At 47.5% G+C, this 25180-nt stretch overlaps 1 protein-coding gene across 3 annotated transcripts in view; it reads left to right on the top strand.

Moving 5' to 3' along the window:
* Window positions 1–751: 751 nt before the first annotated feature.
* The window catches only part of FRMD6 (FERM domain containing 6), a 169842-nt gene continuing 145413 nt past the window's right edge, over window positions 752–25180 (top strand). For 2 of the 3 annotated variants that reach the window (XM_085869378.1, XM_085869377.1), the window contains exon 1: window positions 752–968. The gene's annotated coding sequence lies outside the window, so the exon portion shown is untranslated. The remainder of the gene's footprint in view (window positions 969–25180) is intronic. The other variant, XM_085869379.1, reaches the window with a different exon arrangement.

Raw genomic sequence — 25180 nt, 5'->3', positions numbered from 1 at the left:
GTGATACTTTCTAAGTTTAAAAAGGACAAAACTTTGCGAAAAATTGACGAAACACCCTGAAACTCGAATATGTTTTGTAACTCATTGTAATAAAACCAGGTACCAAGTTTCAGTTGAATATGTTAGAGGGTATTGGAAAAACAGTCTGAAAAACCACAGGTGGGATGGACGGACTGCAAACTTGTATAGTCCCTTCTGGTGAAAGCAGTAGGGGAATAATAAAGGAGCTACTTGTAATGTGAGGGTAGGGGACATTTATGAAGATCTTGCATTTGGCTGATGCCCCTAAATGAGGACAGTCGAATCATGAGGCCTTGCTTGTTCCACGAATGCTTGAATGCATGAATTCTCGTAAGAAACAGCGTCGATCTGCCGTGACCCTTTAAAAATCCAATCCTTCCCTCCACCCCTCAACCATTGTCCCGTCTTCGTCACTACTCTGAAATTCCACTCACCCTGCCCCCTGGTGGACCCCCAGCCCTCCCTTACCACTTAGAATCTGCCAAACATGTGCAATACATCAAGACCCTCTCCATCTCGATCCCAGCGAGATACACCACCACCGATGTACATACTATACCGGGTCTGAGTCCAACTACATAACTCATCTTTTCCAGCTACATCCTCTCAGTTTGTCTTCTTCGATCCCACACCGACCTTTGTCCTCTTTCCTGCAGTCCAAGGAATTTAATCCTCCATCCCTCCTCTCCCACCCCCTGCTCAACCCTTCAATCATTTCAATGCCTCAGTTCCTTTAAACTAAGGCAGTTGTCCCCTAACCGCTTCTAAATCCACCCCCTTTCGACCTACTTGCTGTCCACTCTTGCCAGAAACCCAGCCCCCAAACATCCGAAGAACTGCCCTCCCTCGCCGGGCGAACTCCAGGCAGACATTTTTGTCCGATCGCAGGCGCAGCCACTGGCGGAATGGCCGTCACCGAATAGTTGGAGAAGTTTTCTGCCTCTCAGGTACCGATCACGGCCGTTGCTGAACTCTCGGGAAACTTTTTGATTCACCCCCACCCCTCCGCACCTCTACGAATTGCTGCAACATCGCTCGCTCACTGCGCCCCCTGTTTGGGGTTGGGTCGGAATTATGATGGAATGCCATTATAACATTCAGTCATGGTGATCAAAATCATCGCCAATAACCCAAGTATCAAATTCGATGATTTTCAATGAATATATGAAATGTATATCACATATCAACGCTGCATTGGCGTGTTTACTCCTGCTCTAGGTTAAAATGCAATTTCATGTCTGAGAATATATATATATATATATATATATATATATATATATATATATATATATATATATATATATATATATATATATATATATATATATATATATATATATACATATACATATATTCTACATTGAATCAAAAAAATTTAAAACTTTGTAAAACTGTACAAAGTTTCTTTCAACAGGTTTGTTGTGCACGACTTTTATTCCCAAATCTGCTGTTTGGGTGCATTTTGTGTTGTCTTTTCACCTTGTGTGTTTGCAAGTTAAGTGTGAGCTCGAAAAACTACAAGAACCGTTTATCCAACCATGTTCTATCTGAACGACGTGGTACTGAGTGAGAAACGGATGTTCTTGAGGTCGCATTCCTGTGCTGTGCGTTGCTTCGCAGTCCTAAACATCTGCAGCTAATTAGTGGTGAGGGCGGAACTGGCCACTCCTCCTCTATACACGCCCTATTTTGCCTCTTTAAAAAAGAAAAAACCTCCCTGAGGGGTTTCAGCTTGTTGGTCTCAATCGTGCGTCAAAAAGTCTCTGCCACTTTTTGGGAAGGTTGTGCTCATTTTAACGAAAAAGCTTCATTAAATGAATAACTCGAACAGCACTCGGTAGAGTGCATACCTCTGCCAGGCTGAACAGTTTAGGTTTTGTATCCCTCTGAAAGGCTGATCTGGATTCGGACTTTAACTAAAATCGAATTGGCTTATTATTGTCACCTACCCGAATCATCCACTAAGTTTCGTCCAAATCGGTCCACGACTTTAAGAGATATCGTGCTATATATTGTTTTTGATGTTCCACGACTGGAACAAAAAGGGAATGAAGATGAATGTGAAAAAGACAGTATCAATGGCCAGCAGGAAGAGTAAGACCAAGAGAAAAATCAACATTAAGGATACAGGGGGAGCAACCTTGAGCCAAGTTGAGGACTTTGTGTACTTGGGAAGTACTGTGGATAGCAATGGGAGGCAGTGAGAAAGCTGTGAGGGATAGAGTGAAAACAGGCTGTAAGAAATGGAGGGAGATCACTGGTGTAACATATGACAATAAGTTGCCATTGAAACTGAGGATTAAGGTGTACAAGACAGTCATCAGACTAGTGCTCCTGTACGGAGCTGAAACGTAGGCATTGAAAAAGACGGAAGAGCGACAGAGATGAGAATTGAGAACTGAGATGAGAATGTTGAGGTGGATTATTGGCATCAGTCGAAGAGAAAAGAAAACGAACAAGAGCATCAAGGAAATAGTAGGAGTGGTTGGGATCGAGGAGAAGGCGAGAGAGGCAAGGTTGAGGTGGTTTGGACATGTGAAACGGAGAGGGGAAGAGGAACCATCAAGGAGAGCAATGGAAGTGAATGTACCTGGGAGAAGGAAAAGGGGAAGACAAGTGAAAAGATGGATGGATTGTGTAAAATAAGACATGAAACTCCATGGAATGGAGGAGGAATGGGCCCTAGATCGATTGATGTGGAGGAAGGCTGCTTGTTGGGATGGAGGCGACCCCAGCTAAATGGGAAAAGTCTACGAAGAAGAGGAATAATCATATGAAGTGCTATATATTGTTTTTGGCCTTACCTCAATGGTAAAGAATCACTTAAGAAATTTTAGTTTCCGGATCTGGATCAGGATCTTCATCAAAATCGAATCACTTCGTCCCTGTCACAACATCGCAACTTCTCCACCAAGTTTCGTTCGAATCTGTCCATAACTTTTTTGAGATATCCTCCTCGCAGACAAACAGACAGACATGGTCGAAAACATAACCTCCATCCACCTTTCGTGGCAGAGATAATGAAGTGGGATTTAGAAAATAGGTGGGTTCTTCAAATTTGACCTGGCTTTTGGTTATTCATGGCAGGATAATGTGGGTAGATTCATCAGTTTTGAGAGAATTTGTCTTTCGATTGCTAACCAATTACCATAATCATTAGTCAGGTGGCAGAAGGGTTAAAGCTTGAAGTAGGATGCATGCAATGTATTTTGATGGTTTCTGCTCATTTAAAGTCTCCTTAATCAGTAACTACATATCGACTCTGTCTTCACTGAGCATGTTTGTTAAACAGCCATTTTAAAAATACCCTATTTGATTCTAAAAACGCCTCCTTTTTAAGGGGTAGGAAAAATTCATCACACTACTGATGTTCCTATATTCACAATATTGGTGTCATATTAATTGTATAAACAAGGAACACACTAAATTTGCAATTAGTTAAATATGTGGGTCATCAGAGGTCAAAAGGTCATGCAAATTGTCAGCAGACCAAAACAACACAAAACAGTTTGAGATTACACTAGAACTCCTTTTAGTGGAGTAATTCAAGGTGTTTTATGGTGATATCATACTGGAAGGTCGAGTTAATAACATTGTATGTGATGACACCCCGTTATCTAAGAATTATTTTATAAATATTAAAGAAAACAACGTTAGATTTCAATTAATTTTATTTGAACACATCCACTTTTTGCTTGAGATGAAACCATCCATGCACAGTTGCACACTGCTGTACTTTGAAACATCAATGAGTGATCACTTTACTCTTGCATGTGAAAACAATTGTAAATTATCGATCAAATATCGACTGTCTGTTTTTGATGAGCTTAATATGTAATACATTCAATACTAATGATGCACCATAATATGTCATTCTTGCTCACTTTCCTCGTTTTCATAATCCGAGCCATAACATTTACAGAAAGACGTGCATGATACACCTGCTGTTGTGCATGAGCAGTTCTTCACATGGTTTGTAGATGTGCTCATCTAGGGCAGGATTAGTGGGAGGGGAGTGTCTTTCTTACTGCTGAAGATGGAGTGTCTTAGCTGGTTCATGGAAGTATGAGATCGTTTTTCCTCATACAGTATACTCACAAACTTTTAGCCAGCTGTGGTGACATCACGACGGTTTGCCTCTTGTTCTACAAGTACCTCCAGGCCAATCTCATGCTTTATCATGGTTGACACAGCAGATTATTTTCCCTTACCAAACATGTAGCTGATTATGACACAGACCATGGTTGCATGCACTGAAAGCAGTTGGAGAGACTTGTTGCCAAGATTTTTAGCTGTGGCATTCATGTCAATCACTCGGCCATCAGATTTCCTCATTGATATCTGCACTGTATATTGCCACATCCAAGAGAAGAACACCAGCAATGTGAATATATATCTGTCATCAGCCACTACCTGGAAGTTGGATGTGCTCATGCCTCTGGATGATGAACATTTTCACATAGCTTATGGTATTGCAGTCAGCTTCTTCGTGTTTGTACACATTGTTCTCTTCCCCCACCATATGCACATTCTACCCTAGGTTTCTTTACTGCCCTGCTTACATGCTGCTTGAAGGTGTAGGCACTGTTTCGTTACACAGTCTCCATGCATTGTAAAGTCAGATCTGGATTTTGATAAAGTTCTCTTTCTGGGGTGAGATGTGTTATCTGTCCTTGCCTTCTGGCATCTTGTCTCTGTCTCTGTCTCTGTCTCTGTCTCTGTCTCTGTCTCTCTCTGCAGTGGTGAGGACTTTGTTCAGTTTGCAGTTTGGAAATAAACACCTATATTCGGACATGGCAGCAGGTCACATCTACAATAAAGAAAGAAAACTGTTTACAACTTGATTTAACAACTCGATGTCTATTCTTAGATGAAGGTACTTTCAGCTATGGAAGAGCGAGCCAGGGTATGGGGGTGTGGGGAGGTGGTCGGGGGGGGGGTGGTGGGTCAAGACCTATTGCAACAAAAATATTAATTTTCATTGATAGAGTTACAATGATTTATGTTGCAATATTTCTCGAACATGCATTTTTAAACTTTCATTTAATTGGAAAGGTCAGAGCCTTTCATCTCTATGGCATTCTCATGATCGGCGCATAACCACCATTAACTTTAATATTTATTTATTTGATTGTTGAACTAAAGCTATAATTGGCCCCCAATGCCTACTGGTCCAATATTCCCCAATGGCATCCAACAAAAAATATATTAATTATCTGACTCATATGTCCAAGAGCAAGCAGAGCTCCATCAAAAATTACTGAGAGCCACCTTAAATAGTATAGGTTGATTGACCTGTGCTATAACTGTTACAGACATATATTTGTTCAAAGAACAATAATCAAAATGCACTTCGAGTAGTAAAATACTCATTCTCTCACATCAACAGCAACTTCAGCAGGATTCCATTATTTTCAATGTGGCATACTTAGGGGATTCCCTCTTTGGGGTTTCCCAGGATAGTGGGTGTCCTAGTATACCATTTGGTACCATTCGGTAGCCAGGAGCAGAGGGGTTGTTATTATTTTCAAAACAAAAACGACCAATAATTCCCCCCTCCCCCCCTCCCCAAAAAAACTTACCGAACCCAATTTTGGGCTTCTGCCAAATTAGATGACTTTTGGACCTCTGAAGTCTCAGAAATTAAATATATTGCCAAACTATTATATTGTACTTCTTTATGTTTATACAACTTATTTGAAACCAATATTGTGAGTATAGGAGCATATATAAGTCGTGAGTTGTGCCAAACTTAATTTTTCCCACTCCAAAGGAGGCGTTCTCAGATTGAAACATGGTATTTTTTAAAAATAGCAGTATAAAAAATTTTTCTCAATGATGACAAAGTGTTATCATGCAGTTTCTGATTCAGGAGGCCCTAAATGACCAGAAACCATCAAAAACATTGTGTGTACCCTACTTATAGGTTCATCGAAAATATATGCATCTGCAACTGGACTACACATGTTTCCTTGCGGGATGACAAGATAGGTCAGATGTGACATGCTCACATTTCGAGCTATCAGGTCTGGGTTTGATTTCTGACAAGGTTACAAATTGTCACCTCGGTGTTTCTCAGGCAGAGCAAGGCATCAATGTGTGTGCCGTCGCTCAGATGGACATTATACTGGGCATCCCGAATGCCGGCATTTGTTGATGGACGTTGAAGATCCCTCAGTGTCTTTTGCGAAGAGGAGGCGAGTTGTCAGTGGCACCATGGGAAATTCCTGCTTTGTATATGTGGGCACTGGATCAGATCAGCCTTAGAGCCGAGCTTCAGTAATTAATGTAACCAGTGGCTGAATTCAGAATTAAATCGCAGTCCAACATACATTTGCAAAGAACTTAAAAGTTTGAAGTGTAAACACAGGTGAAGATCATAATTGAAGCAACCCCATGTTTCAAGTTAAAGGGAATGGGTGACCAGCTCTGCGTGTTTTGAAGAATGAGAAATAATGTTTGAAAATAAAAATTATTTCTCTTGATGAGGGGTTAATTATTCAGTAGTTATATCATAATGAGTGTCAGCATGAGTGTGTGGAAAGCCCAATAAGCATCAACCAGAATTGTATGCCTTGTTATATTTACTGTCACTCCTTAGTCTCTTGTTTGAGTATTTCCCTCTCTGCCATCCATGTGTACCTTAAATCACCCCATTGTCCTTTCCTCACAGCTCAACATGGAAGGCACATGTGTGCTATGCCAAGCCTTGAACATGGGGTTTACAAGCATGGCATAGCCATGTGTGCCTCCTTGTACTATGTAGCACATGTGCAAGACCTGCAGAAAGAGGCCAGAGGCTGGCCTATATAAGGTAGCACTAATAGTGCCTCACAAGACACTCATCCAGAGAGCACACATACATCCAGCGACTCACAGCCAAGAGCATCCAGCCATCAATTACTCACAACCTGGGATCCCCAAGAGTGTGCAACTTTGGATGGACTATCGAGCCACACAGTCAGGACTTCCAGAGAGCAAGTGCACAGCCACCAACACATTATGTGCAGCCAGCATGTAGAATCGAAGATAATACCTGACTGGGAGAGCGGTCCAATGCCGTCCGTGCCTGCGTCACACCTCTCGGCACTTAAGGGAAGACACAAATGCACAAACCAACACACACTGTCATCCTTTGTGTCCCAGACTGAGACTGCCTGTGTTAAGCTGAGCATTAAGATAACTGGGAAACTGTTACTGCTTGCCAAGCTCACCATTTTATCGTCTCAGTATTCTTTGATTGCATTTTAGCATCCTGTGTCAACTTAATGTCTGTCGGTCTGGCTGACTGACTGTTTTTTTGACCGTGATGCATTCCATTGTTACTTATCCAATCTCAACCAAACTTTACAAGAGGACTAAGGGTCACATGATGGAGGTTGTACTGACTTAATTTGCTCCCCTCCTCAAGGGGGTTTTCCACCTTGGGCAAAATCCATGTTAAGGTGTACATCTGTATTAAGATAGCTAATCGTGGCGGTTTTTTCCAAGGCCGCATCTAAGAACAAAAGTAATAACAACACTAATGATAATAGCATAAGATTTATGTTATCATGAAACAATATTAATATGACTAATATCCCATCTCCCCAAGGAGTTTTTCCTTCTTGGACAAACACCATGTTGATGTGGATAAATAGCTTATCCTGACATTTTGTGGGGCAAGCCCACCAGAAATAAACTATAACGGCACTCTTTGACATCGCAACTTCGACAGATATGCCAGTGCCCCCATTATTACATCATTATACATACTTGTACCAAGTTTGATTTAAATCCTTGAACCCAGATTCAAAATATTAAATAATTCTGGCTGCTGGACTAAACGACCAATCAGGTTGAAATTTAAAATGTGTATTCCCCATGACTACTAGATCATAATTATGGAGTTTCATATCGATTGATGAAGCGGTTCAAGAGAATTAAAAAAAAAATTCTATTCAATCCAATATGGCTGCCCGACCATGTGACCTATTACTTATTACAGCTAATTCCAAGCAGTATTTTTCACAGCATGTTATTGTTTTTCATTCAATGTCCATAGATCAGTAGTTTCAGTTTCACTTTTCAACATCAGTTTCACTTTGCGATATCGGTTTCGATTCATCATTGCAATTTGTGGTTTGATGCGAAAAGTGCACAAAATGGTCATCAAAAACTATTTTGGGGGGATGTTTTTTTTATTTTCTCAAGTGTCTAAATTGTACTAAGGGTCATAAGATGTCTAAAAAGGGTCTAAGGGTATAAGGGGTGCAAAGTGTCGAAAGGTGTAATAGGTCAAAGGGGTCTAAAGTTTTTAAAGGGTCGAATGGGTCCAAATGGGTATAAGGACTCTGTCGTATATCTCTTTGCTGATTTCTCCACCCGATGTCATACCATCTTTCATCCCTCAGATCGGCAAGTAGCAGCTTCTTCGCTCTCTGCATATCTGGATAAAATCACAAACTGGTCCAACACCTGGAACAATTCTTTCAATCCTGAAAAATCTGACACTCTCACTTTATCTCTCCAAAAGGACCGTTTGGAACTCCCCCCCACCCCCCCCCATCTAATTTCTCAACAATCCTCTGGAAGAAGTGCTTTCTTTCAAGCTTCTGGGTCTCACTATCTGCCATGATCTTTCCTGGGAAAGCCACATTTCCAACATGGCCTCCAAAGCCAGTCGCCGACTGGGAATCCTCCATCATGCAAAGTCCTTCCCCGGCCCACCTGAGCTACCTGACCACTTACAAAGCTTTCATCCACAGCCTGATGGAGTACTGCTCTGTCCTCGGGGCTGATGCTCCTGCCTCCCACCGTTCTCGGCTTCACACTGTGGAAACCAAGGCATTTCGGATCATTGGCATCTCCCGTGATGAGGCTGAGTTTTTGGGCCTCTAATTCTCTCACCACTGGCAGGTCGGTGGTCTTTCTGTCTTATACCACCTCCTCTCCGGTCTTGCCCCCCCCCCCGCTCTTTCTGTGATATGTCCCCACCATAGTTCTACAGGGCGCTCAAGGTCCGCCAACAACCCCTTCTGGTAAAACTACCAAAATCACGAATCACTGCTCACCTTCACTCTTTCATTCCTCTTTTTCCCACCTTTGGAATAAACTCCCACACTCTCTTCAATTCCATTCTTCCCTCCAGGCCTTCAAAACAGCTGTTCACCACCACCTCTTGTCATCCCACATCCAAATCCTCGATCTTTTATACCCCCGTTAATCCGCCCCAAACCAACCTCCTTTAAATTCCCTGCTTTCCTTCCTGAAAGTCCCTGTAATGTCTATCTTGTATTCCCCGTGTTCCCCGCCCCATCCCTCTTCTTTCCACAGATCTCCTAATGTCTCTGTTCCCCACTATTTTATCCTTCCCTCTCCCTCCCCTCTTGTCTCCTGCCCCCCTTGTTGTGCAGTGTGTTAGCTCTCATACGAGTCTCGACAATGTGTACAAAAAAGTGCCTAAGGGGTCTAATGGGTCCAAATGGGTATAAGGGAGTCTAATGGATCTAAAGGGGTTGAAGGGCAAAAGAGCAAAAGGGGTCTTAAAATGTTCAAAGCACTTAAAAGTGTCCAAAGGGTCTTAAAAGGTCGATAAGGCTGACAAGTATCTAAAGCGTCGAAGAAGGTCTATAGGTCTAAAAAGTGTATAAATGGCTGTGAAGCCAGGGTATCCATCCATCAGGACCAAACTCAGTGCAGAGCATCGGTGCTACCAAAGCAGTCTCCTGAGCTATTTGGCACAATCCTGGATGGGTCAACACTCCGACACAGGATACTCAAATGGCACAATCATCCCAGCAAGCTGGTACTCATTTTGCCAACCTCAGAAGGATGACATGCTCAGCCAACCCCACCTGGTATTAATTCAACAACCAAGCAGGATTTGAAATCAGGACTCTGGGATCTCAAGTCTGCCACCCTAACCATTAAGCCAACACCAGCCATGAAGGGGTATAAGGGGTCTAAAGGGTTTTAACTGTCTAAATGGGTATGAAGGGGTCTGTAAGGTCCTTAAAGAAGGGTCGAGGGGTGTAAGGGGAGTAAAGGGTCTAAGCGGTCCAAGGATTTCAAGGGTCTAATGTGTTTAAATGAGTGAAACTGTTGTAAAGAAATTAACTCGGGAGTGCAACATGGCAAGAACGGGCCAGATGACCTCCCCATTACTTTTTAAAACCCATAGTTAGGTGTATCATGGTCAAAAATATGATCTTTTGAAAGTTTCGGTGTGATTAACCTTGGGAGCACAAAGCAGTAAGGTCACAAACAAACAAACAAGAAAGATGTCATGCATAGCACGATACTTGCAAAATCAAGAAAACAAATTTGACCTTAAAAATAATTAGTGGTTAAATTTAATGACCAAATGACCATTACAAATTTCAAGTGAATGGGATGAAAATTTAGGATTTTACAAATCTCACCTAAGTTGTTGACCTTTGGCCTATGTTGACCTTTTAGTCGATCTTGACCTAAAAAATAATTGGTGGTTGAAATAAATGACCTGAAATATAAATCCTCTTCAAATTTCAAGTGAATGGGATGAAAATTGAGGATTTTAGAAATTTGACAAAGTTCGTGACTTTTGGCCTGTTGACCTCAAAACAATAGGCTTCTTGCTTGTGACGAACTCTACCATGTAATTTAAAATTGTGACAAACAGACAGACAGACAGACAGAATAACGTACAAGACCAACAATAGACTTGAAAAATATTCGACTTTCGCAAGTAACAAACAAACAAATGAAATTGCTTGTTGAGCAAGAAAATGCTGGAATAACTTTGTCATATCTCCATGATCTCTGAAAAAACAAAAACCTGGAAATCAATTTGGTTCTTATAAGTCGATAGTGCTGCTGTTTAATGAGTTATAGCACTTAGTTTGGTCATTATCATAACTTGGAAGTCAATCGGACTTGAAATGGCGTTTTTATCGCAATCTGAAAGTTTTGACCACGATCCCCCTGACATTCGACCCCCGACCGCTAAGAATGTTGTTGGTGTGACACCCCAATGAGACATATGGTTGGATGCAGTATTGGAAGATGCACATTTTGGATTCGGTTTGAAGTCGATACGACCATTTTAGCGGACGTTATTGCGAAAATAAGAATTTCGGTTTTTCGGTGACCTCGACCTTGACCTTTGACCTTGATTCACCAAAAACGACAAGTGTCTAAGTTGGACTATGGCCTATGTCTAAGGGTCACAAATCTCATTTCCGACAGTTTGGTCATGATCACTGAAACGGTGTGGCTGCTACAGGGTAAACAAACACACAAACAAATAGACAGACACACAGAATGACACACACAACCAACCAACATAATTGCCGAAATCCGAAGGATTCCGGCAATTAATAAATGTTTTGCTTTTATATTTTCTGGCGTGGATCGGCTCGCTACACTTGTCGTTGCAGAGACTTGTCGCTACACTTGTCCACACATCGTTGCAGAGATTGATGTCACAGATTTGCGATGCTGGCATGATTTACACCAATCATACATCATATCAACATTTGTTTTCCACAAATTTATGTGAAATATTGGTGATATTATATTTATTTATAATTTATTTGTGATATAAGAAAGTCCAAGTGATCTAAATGGTCAAGGTCTAAGCTGTCTAAACTGTCTGAAGAGTGGAAGGCATCTAAATGGTGTTAATGTCTAGGGGTCTAAAGGGTCTTTTTGGTCTTCAGGGTCTTTCGTAACTTTGGGGTCGTTGGGGTCTTTTTGCATCTTTGGGGTCTTTAGGTCTTTTGGGTCTTTGGTGTCTTTATGGGTCTTTGGTGTCTTTATTTGTCTTCGGGGACTTTTTGTTTTTTGGAGATTCTTGGATCTTCGGGATCTTTTTGAGTTTTCAATGATTTTTTTGGGTCTTCAGGGTCTTTTGCAACTTTTGTATCTTCGGAGTCTTCAGGGTCTTGGGTGATTTTTGGGTCTTCAGTGACTTTGGCGTCATCAGTGTATTTTGGGACTTTGGGGTCTTTTTTGGTCTTCAGGGTCTTTTCGGACTTTGGAGTCCTTTGAGACTTGTTTCCTTGGGGTCTTTTGGGTCCTCAGAGACTTTTTGGTTATCTGCATCTTTTGGGTCCTCAGTTTCTTTTGGGTCTTTAGGGGTCTGAAGGGTCTTGGTGAATTAACGTTCAAACAAGACGTGATTATTAGGCATATCACATATGTAGTCTTCGCGACCTCCCGGATTGACTCATGGCTTCACTGCCTCACCATGCATATATATATATATATATATATATATATATATATATATATATATATATATATATATATATATATATATATATATATATATATATATAAATTGTTACGGCAGTGGAAATTGACAGAACACCATAAAGGTCCCGAGATCAGTTCGGCCGATAAATCCGTGTCCAGATAGATTCCCCCACCGTTGTTTGAAGGGAACTATTCATGTTAACCGGGCTGTGATCTTTGAGTTAGCCATTATTCTTTACTATCGTTATTTTGGACCAACCACGTCCACCACCAAAATCGCTCTCACCAACCGCTTCAGACCAACCGCCTTCCACCACCACAACCACACCTGCCTCACCAAACCACGCCATCCTCACCATCTCCACACCACAAACATCACCTCACTTTCGTCTCCGAAACGACGCCATCTTTGCGCCAGCTGCGGCGAGTCCGCATCGAGCGGAGACGCTGCAGGCCGACGCGGGACGTTTGCTCGTCGGATCAAGCTTGGTGATCTCGCGCACGTCCGCTTTCCTCGCAGAGGTCAGAGGTCAGAGGTCGAGGATCGGAGGCCAAACCGCGTCTCACCAGCCCTATAAAAGGACGAGCAGAGCGCCAAGCTCGCGTTCGAGTTGGGTCGAGTCCGAGTTGATGGGTCGGTCTGGAGGAAGCCAGAAGCCAAGGATCTGCATGGAAGTCTGGGCTCGTGGCGGAGTCGGGAGCTTGGAGCTTGCAGTCGGTGGAGAGTCCGGGCGTCGCGAAGGAGCTGCGAGCTGGAGGCGCAGCCTTGCCTGCTGTGTCGCGCGGAACCGCGCGTTCGTGTGGAGAGAGCCGGAGAGAGCTCGCCAGCCAGCGACAGGCGGTCCAAGGTGATCGGGCTTCGACGCAGTTCGAGCATCACTGAGGGACGGACGGGTTCTTGCAGAGCATCAACTCTAAGAGAGCAAAGACCCGTTCGTTCCTCTCAAACGAGTTGCCGACTGAGACCGAATCACCCGGCCGCTTGGCAAGGCCCGAGCTCGACGGCGGCTACGCCAGCTGCCGTGGGGAAGGAGCATCGTAGGTCGCCCAAGCGCGTTCGTGTGGAGAGAGCTGGAGAGAGCTCGCCTGCCACACGGAAGGCCCGAGCTCGACCGCGGCTACGCTAGCTTCTGTGGGAACGGGACGGGACGTCGCGGGTCGCCCAAGCCAGACACCACGAGGGTGCAGGTAACCTGCAACGGTCTCGTGGGACTCGTTCAGTCTGCCAAGTCCCACGCCATAAAGACCCAAGAGGTCCAGTCTGACCCCATTGCCTTTGATGGGGTCTTTTTCCTGCTTTCCTTTCGAATGAATGTTGTGGCGCAGAGTCCCGTAAGTAAAACTGTGTAAGTGACTGTACATTAATAATTACTTATTGACGGTTGTAGCGCTTTGTCTTGCCCGCGTGCCGTGCCACATTCATTGCTTGTTCTGTATATGTGCATCTTGGTGTTTTTGAATGACTGCATGGTTGTTCCTGCATACGAAGAGTAAATAAATGTGCTGGTTTAAATGTAAACCTGTTTGTTGCGTCCATGCTCCCATTGAAATGCCATCTTGTATTGCGGAATATTAGTTGGCTTTTAAATAGCCGGTAAAGTGATCGGGTCCAACGGGGCTGCGTGATATTACTCGTTATCTCGCTCGGTTATCCCAAAAGGAAGCGGGCTGCTTAAGCGGCTCGTTTCCAAGCGGTCCTGTTGAGGTACAACCTCTCGGTAACCTAACCGCACGAATAATTAGGTAAATCGAAGATTTGGCGATCGGACCCTGTAGCGCGGGTAGGGTACGGACAAGGTTGTGGTGGGATTGAAAACCCATCCGTGACTGGTTTCTGACGCCATTGTAGAAAGTCACGACTGGATTGTCCGTTCGGTGGGCGCCGTCGGATCTTTACTATCGTTATTTTGGACCAAACACGTCCACCACCAACATCTTTCTCAACAACCGCTTTACAACAACCACCACCACCACAAACATCGCTCTCAACAACCGCTTCAGACCAACTGCCTTCCACCACCACAACCACACCTGCCTCTCACCTCATGCTGCCTCAGGAAGTGTAAGTGAGCGCCGTCGGATTTTCGTTTTTGACAAAATGACGGAAAAACTTGAACAACGTTTTTGTTGGTTTTTTGTGTAAAAAAATAACTCGTTTTGTATTTTTTGTTCTGCATCAAATTTTGTGTCTAGCTTGGTGATTCCAAAGTGGAAACGATCCGCAAGATTCAACAGGCCTTCGGGAACGAAGCAATGGCCACCACACAGATAAGAGAGTGGTACAACTGCTTCAAAGATGGTCGCACATCAGTGGAAAGTGAAGCACGTTCTGGTAGGCCCTCAACATCCCGAAACGAGATCGTCATTGACCAAGTGAGGACCCTGCTGATGCAGGATCGTCGAATCACGATCAGAGAACTTGCGGACGAGGCGGGCGTCAGCATTGGATCCGTTCATTCCATTGTGACTGAGGATTTGGGCTTAAGGAGAATCTCAGCGAAGTTCGTGCCAAAGCTGCTAACGATCGAGCAGAAGCAACTCCATTTGGAGATCACCCAGGACATGCTGGAGACAGTGAACAGTGATCCCAACTTCTTCAACACAGTGATCACTGGCGATGAGACCATAGTGATCTGTCATTTTGTCAAAAACAAAAATCCAACGGCGCTCACTCACACTTCCTCACTCATCGGCGGTCTGTCGGCGACTGACAGCTTCTGCAGGCGGGAAAATATTGTGACGTCCACGGGACTTGAACAGTCCCGCCAATGTAGAATGAGCCGAAATGATGGAGGCGGTTTATTTATTTATAACCCAAACATGGCGGTTCTAATCGCTCTACCGCAAACGGGACGAGGAAGGTGGCACGAGTCACTTTTCACTGAGTTGAAGATGTTTATTCGTTTTTACTATTAACCAGAAATAACAAGACTCGGCAAGAAGAGGGATCCGGGGAGATTCGACGGGATGGTGTGGGATCGGGCGTGGGGAAAAACACAGACAATTCCAATGAATATACAGTTCTCAATCCCTCTAAGGCGCCAAGCACACACACACACACACACACACACAAAACGTAGCTATTTCTGGTGGTCAGGCTGGACCGTGGTGTGGACGCAACTGTCTCTGGATCGGCGTCGGACGAGCTGGCCTTCCTCTCGTCAGGGGGGCAGGAGAAACCGTGGTGCTGTCGACCTCCTGGTCTTGGGCCAAGTCCGCTCATAGCCGCCAGGGAACCAGTTCTGGCACCAAGTTGCGAGCAGGAGAGGGAGGCAGGTCCGCCCGCCGTTCGACCCCGTACTCCGAGTCAGCAGAACCCCAGAGCCAACCAAGGTGAGGCACGAGGTTCAGCAAGGCTCCAAGACACGATCAAGAACACGATCAAATTATCACAACAACAAGGATGCTCCCCGCGCAACAGCCTCCCCACCAAAAAAACACGATCTTTTGGTTGTAATCTTCTTCCTCTTCCTTTTCGACCCCGAATAGAACCTTTTTATCCTCCTGTCCTCGTCACTTCCAATCGAGCCGTTTATTGGCCCACCGCCGTCGCCTTCTGCCAATCGTGATCACGGGGCGGAGCCATCCACTGCACTGTCCTGTGACGTCACAGCCAGTCTCCAGAGAATACCAAAAGGGGTTTACGCAGACACACTTACCCTATCCCGTGTCCCTATCTAATTACGTGACAATTATCATTTCCCCACTTGAAGAAATGAACATTTACTAGACAACTTATCACCACTGAATTGCTACTTATTACATCGAGATCCTGGTAAACTCGAACAGCATGGCATACCAAATTAAACATCCTAATTACCCTTTGAATGCATACCCCCCCCCTCAAACATAACAATATTCACGCATTCGATTAGGATTGCCTACATACGTGCACCAAACCACGCCTCCCTATCTTCATTTGTTTACACACGAAAAATTAAGGTTGAATACTTTTTGAACACACCTCATATATACATATGTTGTTGTTGTTCATCTTTCGGCTGCTCCCGTTAGGGGTCGCCACAGCGGATCATCCGTTATGATCCGCATACTGATTTGGCACAGGTTTTACGCCGGATGCCCTTCCTGACGCAACCCTGGTCGCCTCTTACGACACAAGGATCAGGATTTGGGTTTCGCCATGATTCCGGGCTGCTCTACACCCTGCCCAGTGCAGAGCCTCCGTCCTCAAGCGATCCTCCAACCCAAGCCTCCGAGTCGCCGGATTACAGGCGCACGCCACTACGCCCGGTCTCATATATACATATGTATATATATATATATATATATATATATATATATATATATATATATATATATATATATATATATATATATATATATATATATATATATTGTTGTGGTTGACGAAATTCACAAACCACCATTCAGGTCCCTTAGGTGAGATATCTCTGTAAGTATATGTGTAGTTAGGCCCAAACCCGTTGTCTAGAGGGAATAAATGTCATTCAGTCGGGCTGCGACTCTCCAGGATAGCCGTTTTTCTTTTACTATCTTTATTTTGGACCAGCCGCCATTATTACCACCACCAACCACATCTCAACAGCCATCACACAACAACCACCAACCACAACGCCGCTTCACAACAACAACCACCAACCACAACGCCGCTTCACAACAACAACCACCAACCACAACGCCGCTTCACCACAACCGCCACGACCTTAACCGTCACAACTCGCCACCATCGCATCCACACCATCTCGCGCCACTCGTGGGCACCGATACTGGACTCGTGCAAGGCGCGCACCGAGCAGCGTATTCAAAAACATCACGGACTTTCCGCAGAAAACGGATCAAAAACGACTCACGCCCACTTTTGTTCCGTCCAATCGGAGAGCGTGGGCGATTTGACCCCGCCTCCAGGGCGTTGGAGTGAGGTCGCTATATGCAAATTCATGGATCAAAAAGCATTCACGCCCACTTTTCCTCGGTCCAATGGGGAGCCAGTTAGAGGTGAAGGGTCGGAAGCAAAGGGTCAAGGGTGAAAGAGCGAAGCCACTGGGCTTATATAAACGGCTGCGTTCGTCAGTAAGGGCAGTTGTGCGGAGTTCAAGAGAGTCGTCGGTGGAGCTGGAAAGAAGTGGGAGAAGTCAAGAGTGAAGAGTTGGGACGAGCCAAGAGAGGAGACGGAGAGGGCGAGTAGACGGAGCTGTGGAGAGGTGACGGCGGCGAAGGCGGACGAGGGGGTGCTCGCGTCGGTGCGGGAGCTGCAGAGGGAGAGGGCAGCAACGCGACCGAGGTCGACGAGGAGACGCTCGCCGCGGGACCCGAGACAGGGTGATATCCTCCTTCCCCCGAGCATCAGCAACCCCCTCCTGTTTCCCCCCACGCTGAGATAGTGCGACAAAGGGGGCCCCTTTCCCACCCCCTACCAGACACTGTCCGCGAGGCCCGCGGAGTTGAGGCACCACCGCCACTTCGCGTCTCATCATCAGACGGGTAGGCCCGACCCGGTCTCGGCCCCAGGCCCGCCTCATCCTTGAGGGTGGTTCTTTTTCTTTTGCTTTGGGAATATGTGTTGTCGGCGCCGTCTGTGAAGTAAAATTGTATAAGTGTTGCCGAGTGCTCGCGTAGTCGGTAATAGATCTGCATTGTTGCATTTGCTTTTTGTGTAATATTGTGTTTCATCTTCTATTACATTTGCTTTTGGTGGAATTGTATATGTGTGCTTTCCTTTCATCGCGAAATAAATGTGCTTCATGTTGAACTGTTTTCCCGCTTCGCTTCGTCTTTTCTTTCATTGAATCTCCATCTTGCTTAACGTAAAGGGTTGGTAGTGGGCTAAAACTCCCAATAATTAATCGAACCGTCGAGGCCCACGAATAACACCGCTCGGTTATCCCGATAGTACGGAACGGGTCGCTTAAAGTGGCCCGTGTCCGAAGTCGACCTGCGGCGAGGTGCGATCTTCCGGTCTACCCTCCGTGTGGGTACTTAGGTAGGTCGAATTTGGCGAGCAACCCTATCCCACGCGGGGGCCGATTGGCACGATCGTGGTGAGACCGAAAGGTCCACCCGTGACTGGTTCCCGGCGTTAGTCCGAGAGGGTCACGACTTGATTGTCCGTCCGGTGGGCGACGTGCCGCGATTCGAGTTACGTGGCCGTCCGCATGCCGGCGGGCGCGAATCAGCAACACTGGTGTCAGGTCGTGCGATATAAACTCATCGCCCTCCTCGCGGCACTGGTATTGGAGAACGGGAAAACGGGCTCTCCTGTCTCCGGCTAAATTCACGGGAATCGGTCCAGGGGTGAGAGGAGCGACCCCCGATTCCCTCCAAATTACTATCGAGCTAAAATTAACCCTTTCAGAGAAGCAAGATGGCGTCTCAAGGCGAGTAGGAGCCGGGGGTATTAGAAATGGATGTAGAATGTGTGGAATCCATGGCTCAGGATGAAATCCCCGTGCAGGAAATGTTGGTTGTACAGGAAAACGAACTCGCCCAACTGAACCCAGAGCCCGAAATAGGTGCGGCAGCGGCCGCGGTGTATGACACCTCCCCTCCCCCTCTCCACCAAAACCCCCCGACCCTTGCCGAAACGGCTCACCCAAGCGCACCCGACATGGCCCAGCTATTCACCATGCTGGCAAAAATGAATGCGGAAATGACAGCGAAGATGGATGCGAATGCACAAAAAATGAATGCGGAAATGACAGCGAAGATAAATGCGAACATGAACGAAAAGATGGATACAAATACAAATGAAATGAAAAACGAAATGAAAAAAGAAATGAAAGAGCTGCGGGGTGAGACGCAGAACATGGGCCGATGCCTGCAGGCGGGCATGAAGGCCGTGACCAGGGAGGTAAAAATGGCGACTCCACGTGTGGGAGCGAACGAGCTGGAAGGGGGTGCAACGGCTGTCGGGCCCGCGGTGGAGGCGGGTAAAAAAATAATTCGGGGGACGTGTTGGGCGAGGGTCGTGACGATGACCGAAAGGGAAAAATTAAATGGGGAGACCAAAACGTGTGAGACGAGACACGAGGTGACGACAAAGGAAATAAAAATAGTGGAGACAAGGGAGGTAAATGGTGAAGAGTTGGCAGAGGCACGAGAGATAGGAACGATAAAGGGAAGACTGCACGATGAAGACGGGGTAAGTGACGCATACACACACACGGAGGTAGTGGAGGATAATGGGGGTGAGCTGGCGGACTGGGTCGAGACCAAGTGAGAGCAGCGGGATGGCCTCCTCCAGGAACGAGGGGAGGGAGTATGCCCCCTTGAGGCGAGTCACGACCAGGTGAGTTCGGTCGTGCTTTGCGAGGTTGAGGGGAGGAGTGCTGCGAACGGGTGCACGGAGAGCTTGGGGGGTATAGAGGCCCCGGAGACTCTTGTGGGGACACGAATCCCCAGTGTAGTTGTCCCTGTGTGTGTGGTGCAAGGTGTGAGTGCGTCCCCGTGTGTGGAAGCGACCCCGTGTGTGAGTGGTGTGGTGGCGATGGTGCCAGAGTACGTGCTTCCCAGCACGCCGTGTGTGGAAGAGGCCGTGTGTGTGGATGAAACGGCCAGTGTGGATGAGGCACCGCGGTTGAGTGCCCCCGCGTGTGTGAGTGAGAGACGGTGTGTGGATGAGGAACCGCGAGTGAATGGAGCACCACGTGTGAGTGGTATGGTTTATGCAAGGGAGACCGTGTGTGTGAGAGAGCGGTATGTGAGGGAGATGTCGGTTGGCATGCGGGAGCACGCAGCCGCGTCTCCCGGTGTGAATGTAATGGAATGGAGTGTGAGCGTCGTAACACGCAGGTGTGCGTGGGTCGAATGGCGACGACGGCGACATGTGAGGAAAGGAAGCCGAGTCGCGGCTGTAGTTGTTTCGGGGACCGTGCCGGGTTCACCCAGCAGTGAGCACGAGGTCCGTGCTGTGCAACGCACGAGGCCCCCACGTGCTCGCTTGCGAGAGTGAAGTCCCGGTCCGGAAACGCACGCGGTGGATTTGCCGATCCCGCGGACAGACAAAGTTTAGGCAGGATTATGGATTTGGACCGGACGGGTTCTCCACGCGATCGTGTGTGTTGAGCTCCAACGGGCAAAGCACATGTGTTCGCGTGGGGAACCCCTCGAGACGTGGGGCTTGTGTTTTTTTTATGCGCACGGTGACGCCATGGCTGCACGTGGGGTTGGAATCCGGCAGGAGGGGTATCCCTGCCGGATGGTACCGTCCAAGGAGGGACGAGGAACACGTGCAGCTGCATGACGTCACGGGCAGGTGCAAAGTGCGCGAGCTCTGAGTTGCCGCGCTGGTGCTGCGAATGTAAAGAAAAAAAAAGAAAAAAGCAAGCCTCACTTTCGGGTGCACAGGATTCCTGGGCAAGGGGTGGAAGACCCCCTTGACTAGGGCACAGGATGGAAACTAGTTAGGGGGAAGGGTTAGCTTAGCTAGACCGACTTCATGGGGCAGGGGTAAGTCCTCATGGAGTCCGTGGAATGGATTAGTTAGAGGGATGATAGCCAGATTTAGGTTGGGAAATAAAATGATTTATTTGGAGACAGAGACAGACTTTGAATGTGCAGTGGGGACGTAGTTTAGCTACGTAGTGTTAAAAGGAACGTGCTATAGTTTAAGGGACGACGTGGGAGCACGAGTTAGTTAGGGGATGTAGTTAGAAGGATGGCAGAGTTCAGCGTGAGTGTGTTGAAGAGTTGGTGAGTGAAGTGGAAGCATGTGCTTGGTGAGTGAGTGAGGCCAGCGGGTCTGTGTGAGTGGAGAGAATGGGGAATGCATGGTGCGATGAGTGATTGGGGGGAGGAGTGACTCCCGCCCAAGGGACCCCGGGGTCAGTGTATAGTGAGTTAGGGGGTTAGTTAAATTGAAAAATGGAGGTCGTTTTGCTGTTGGTGGGAGTGTAGGCTCGAAACCCGTTTGGAGGGGTGCAGGAGCCCTGTTGACGGGCTGGGAGCGTGGCTGCGAAAAGTGAGTATCGCTGAGTGGGTACCCCGGGCACCAGGCTAGGCGGCCGTGGTAGGCCAAGGGCCCATGGGGGGCCGGGATAGCGTAGTGGGCACGGGTGTGCCTGCTTGGTGCGGGGGCCCGGGGCGCCATTAGCCGCGTGGGCAGTGTTGTGGGCACGGGTGACCCTCGGAAAGGGGCCTGGGAAGCCAGCCTGCCATGTGTGCGTTTCAGGGGAGGTGCCATGGGGGGCACTCCCCGGTGTTTCGGGAGCTGGTAGGCTCGGAGACAGTGTAGTGCCCGGGGGTGCCATAGCGGGAGATTCGGCAGAGGGTCGTGCCTGCCAAAGGGGGCCACGTGTCCCAGCCATGAGACCGTGTGAGGGCACGGAGAGAAAATTGGGGGGCGAGGCCCGAAATTGTGAGGACACCAACACAGGCGACGGGAATCTGGCTTGTTAGAACCAATAGTTTAAGCGAGAGGCGCTTGTTGAAAGCCCCGGGGTAGTTTAACAGTTAAATGGTTAGGGGAGATTAGGAGATGTACCCCTCCGCACCATCCATCCCCTCGCTCTCGTTGTGGGCCGCTGGACCCACTTTGGTTATAGATCGCTGAAGTCTGGGGAGGCCATTCTGAGGCTTCGTTGGGCCTCGACACAGGACGCCAGCTCTCCCTTGTTCCCCTCCGGGAAGGGAACGTAGGGGTTGGGAGTAGGCTAGGTGACAGGATAGGTTAGCCGAACAAGGATGATAAAGGGGGTTAGGGGACGATTTATAGTGGGGAAGTAAAAATAAAAAAAATAAGTTGGGGCTAAATTGGGGTTTGGACAAATTAAGGGAGTGGGTGTGTACAGTGACAGGCAAAGGCGATAGGTGGGAGGGAGACAGGTATGTAGGTCCGAGCCCGCCTTCCAAGTGGCCAGCACCACCGCACTCCCTCCACCAACCTCCACGGAACGGCAAAGGCTGGCCAACTTCATCGGCAGCTGTTGTTTTGCTGCGAGGCCTGTGCCGGCTGGATCGTCTGCAGCTGCTGTGCTGCAGGGCCTGTGCCGGCCCACTTCATCTGCCGGCTGGCTGTTTGCCTGCAGCGGCCTTCTTCTGCGGGCTGTGTTTGCCTGCTGCCTTTGCCATGCCCACTGCCCACGTTCACCAGCCCCGTTCAATTTTTGCTTTGCCCCCCCCTGTTCATTGCCATGTGCGCCAGGATCAAGGCAACAGTTTGCAAGCTGCGAGAACTGCCCTGTTGGCAGCTACAACACGGGCCTGCACTGGCGGCCCGTGCACCGTGTTTGTGTTCATCCATCCATTCGTTGTGTTCATTGCGTGTGCCACTTGAGCTGGCACGGAGACTGTATTTGTGCAGCCCATGCACCGTTGTGGTTCACTGCGTTCAGTTCAAACCATTCATCCATCCACTCGTTGTGTTCATTGCGTGTGTCACTTGAGCTGGCACGGAGACTACGTTTGTGCAGCCCATGCACCGTTGTGGTTCACTGCGTTCAGTTCAAAAGGGAAGGCCTTGGACTGTGTGTGAGCAGCTGGCCACGTTCCCTGTCACCTGCATTGTTTGAGTCAGAGACTGCATGCAAGCAGCCTGGCTCCCTGCTAACTGCTTTCTTTTTGCAGAGTTCATTGATCCTGGGCCATGGTTTAGTGTAAAATTTGTAAGTTAAGGTTAAGATGTACTGTACATATGAGTGCGCCCCCGGCATGTCTGTCCTAGCGCCGGCAATTTTATTTAAGTCATCCGTGTGAGTGAGTTTGTTAGGTAGTTACTCAGCCCTCAGGTTATTTATTTTGGGGACACGAATACCATGAATGTCGCACTCAGGGATCCGTAGGTAAAATGTACTAGGGGAAAACTACACATGATGGCACACGAAAATTTGACGACTCGGGACGAGTCTGTAAAAAGGGGAGGGGGTAGTGTTGTGGTTGACGAAATTCACAAACCACCATTCAGGTCCCTTCGGTGAGATATCTCTGTAAGTATATGTGTAGTTAGGCCCAAACCCGTTGTCTCGAGGGAATAAATGTCATTCAGTCGGGCTGCGACTCTTCAGGATAGCCGTTTTTCTTTTACTATCTTTATTTTGGACCAGCCGCCATTATTATCACCACCAACCACGTCTCAACAGCCATCACACAACAACCACCAACCACAACGCCGCTTCACAACAACAACCACCAACCACAACGCCGCTTCACAACAACAACCACCAACCACAACGCCGCTTCACAACAACAACCACCAACCACAACGCCGCTTCACAACAACAACCACCAACCACAACGCCGCTTCACAACAACAACCACCAACCACAACGCCGCTTCACCACAACCGCCACGACCTTAACCGTCACAACTCGCTACCATCGCATCCACACCATCTCGCGCCACTCGTGGGCACCGATACTGGACTCGTGCAAGGCGCGCACCGAGCAGCGTATTCAAAAACATCACGGACTTTCCGCAGAAAACGGATCAAAAACGACTCACGCCCACTTTTGTTCCGTCCAATCGGAGAGCGTGGGCGATTTGGCCCCGCCTCCAGGGCGTTGGAGTGAGGTCACTATATGCAAATTCATGGATCAAAAAGCATTCACGCCCACTTTTCCTCGGTCCAATGGGGAGCCAGTTAGAGGTGAAGGGTCGGAGGCAAAGGGTCAAGGGTGAAAGAGCGAAGCCACGGGGCTTATATAAACGGCTGCATTCGTCAGTAAGGGCAGTTGTGCGGAGTTCAAGAGAGTCGTCGTTGGAGCTGGAAAGAAGTGGGAGAAGTCAAGAGTGAAGAGTTGGGACAAGCCAAGAGAGGAGACGGAGAGGGCGAGTAGACGGAGCTGTGGAGAGGTGACGGCGGCGAAGGCGGACGAGGGGGTGCTCGCGTCGGTGCCGGGAGCTGCAGAGGGAGAGGGCAGCAACGCAACCGAGGTCGAGGAGGAGACGCTCGCCGCGGGACCCGAGACAGGGTGATATCCTCCTTCCCCCGAGCATCAGCAACCCCCTCCTGTTTCCCCCCGCGCTGAGATAGTGCGACAAAGGGGGCCCCTTTCCCACCCCCTACCAGACACTGTCCGCGAGGCCCGCGGAGTTGAGGCACCACCGCCACTTCGCGTCTCATCATCAGACGGGTAGGCCCGACCCGGTCTCGGCCCCAGGCCCGCCTCATCCTTGAGGGTGGTTCTTTTTCTTTTGCTTTGGGAATATGTGTTGTCGGCGCCGGCTGTGAAGTAAAATTGTATAAGTGTTGCCGAGTGCTCGCGTAGTCGGTAATAGATCTGCATTGTTGCATTTGCTTTTTGTGTAATATTGTGTTTCATCTTCTATTACATTTGCTTTTGGTGGAATTGTATATGTGTGCTTTCCATTCATCGCGAAATAAATGTGCTTCATGTTGAACTGTTTTCCCGCTTCGCTTCGTCTTTTCTTTCATTGAATCTCCATCTTGCTTCACGTAAAGGGTAGTGGGCTAAAACGCCCGATAATTAATCGAACCGTCGAGGCCGACGAATAACACCGCTCGGTTATCCCGATAGTACGGAACGGGTCGCTTAAAGTTGCCCGTGTCCGAAGTCGACCTGCGGCGAGGTGCGATCGCCCGGTCTACCCTCCGTGTGGGTACTTAGGTAGGTCGAATTTGGCGAGCAACCCTATCCCACGCGGGGGCCGATTGGCACGATCGTGGTGAGACCGAAAGGTCCACCCGTGACTGGTTCCCGGCGTTAGTCCGAGAGGGTCACGACTGGATTGTCTGTCCGGTGGGCGACATGCCGCGATTCGAGTTACGTGGCCGTCCGCACGCCGGCGGGCGCGAATCCGCAACAATATATATATATATATATATATATATATATATATATATATATATATATATATATATATATATATATATATATATATATATATATATATGTATATATATATATATACTAACTGCAAGCCTTTGGTAAAAAAAAATTTTTTTCCAATTATAGAAAGAGGGGGTAAAAGCTCAGCGTTTTATTCTTGGTTGAAAAATCTCAAA

The sequence above is a fragment of the Eptatretus burgeri genome, chromosome 2 (genome assembly GCF_056783735.1).
Source record: "Eptatretus burgeri isolate ZD-2024b chromosome 2, Ebu_testis_v1, whole genome shotgun sequence".
NCBI classification, from domain to species: Eukaryota; Metazoa; Chordata; class Myxini; order Myxiniformes; family Myxinidae; genus Eptatretus; species Eptatretus burgeri.
This window is presented reverse-complemented; position numbering and strand designations above follow the sequence as displayed.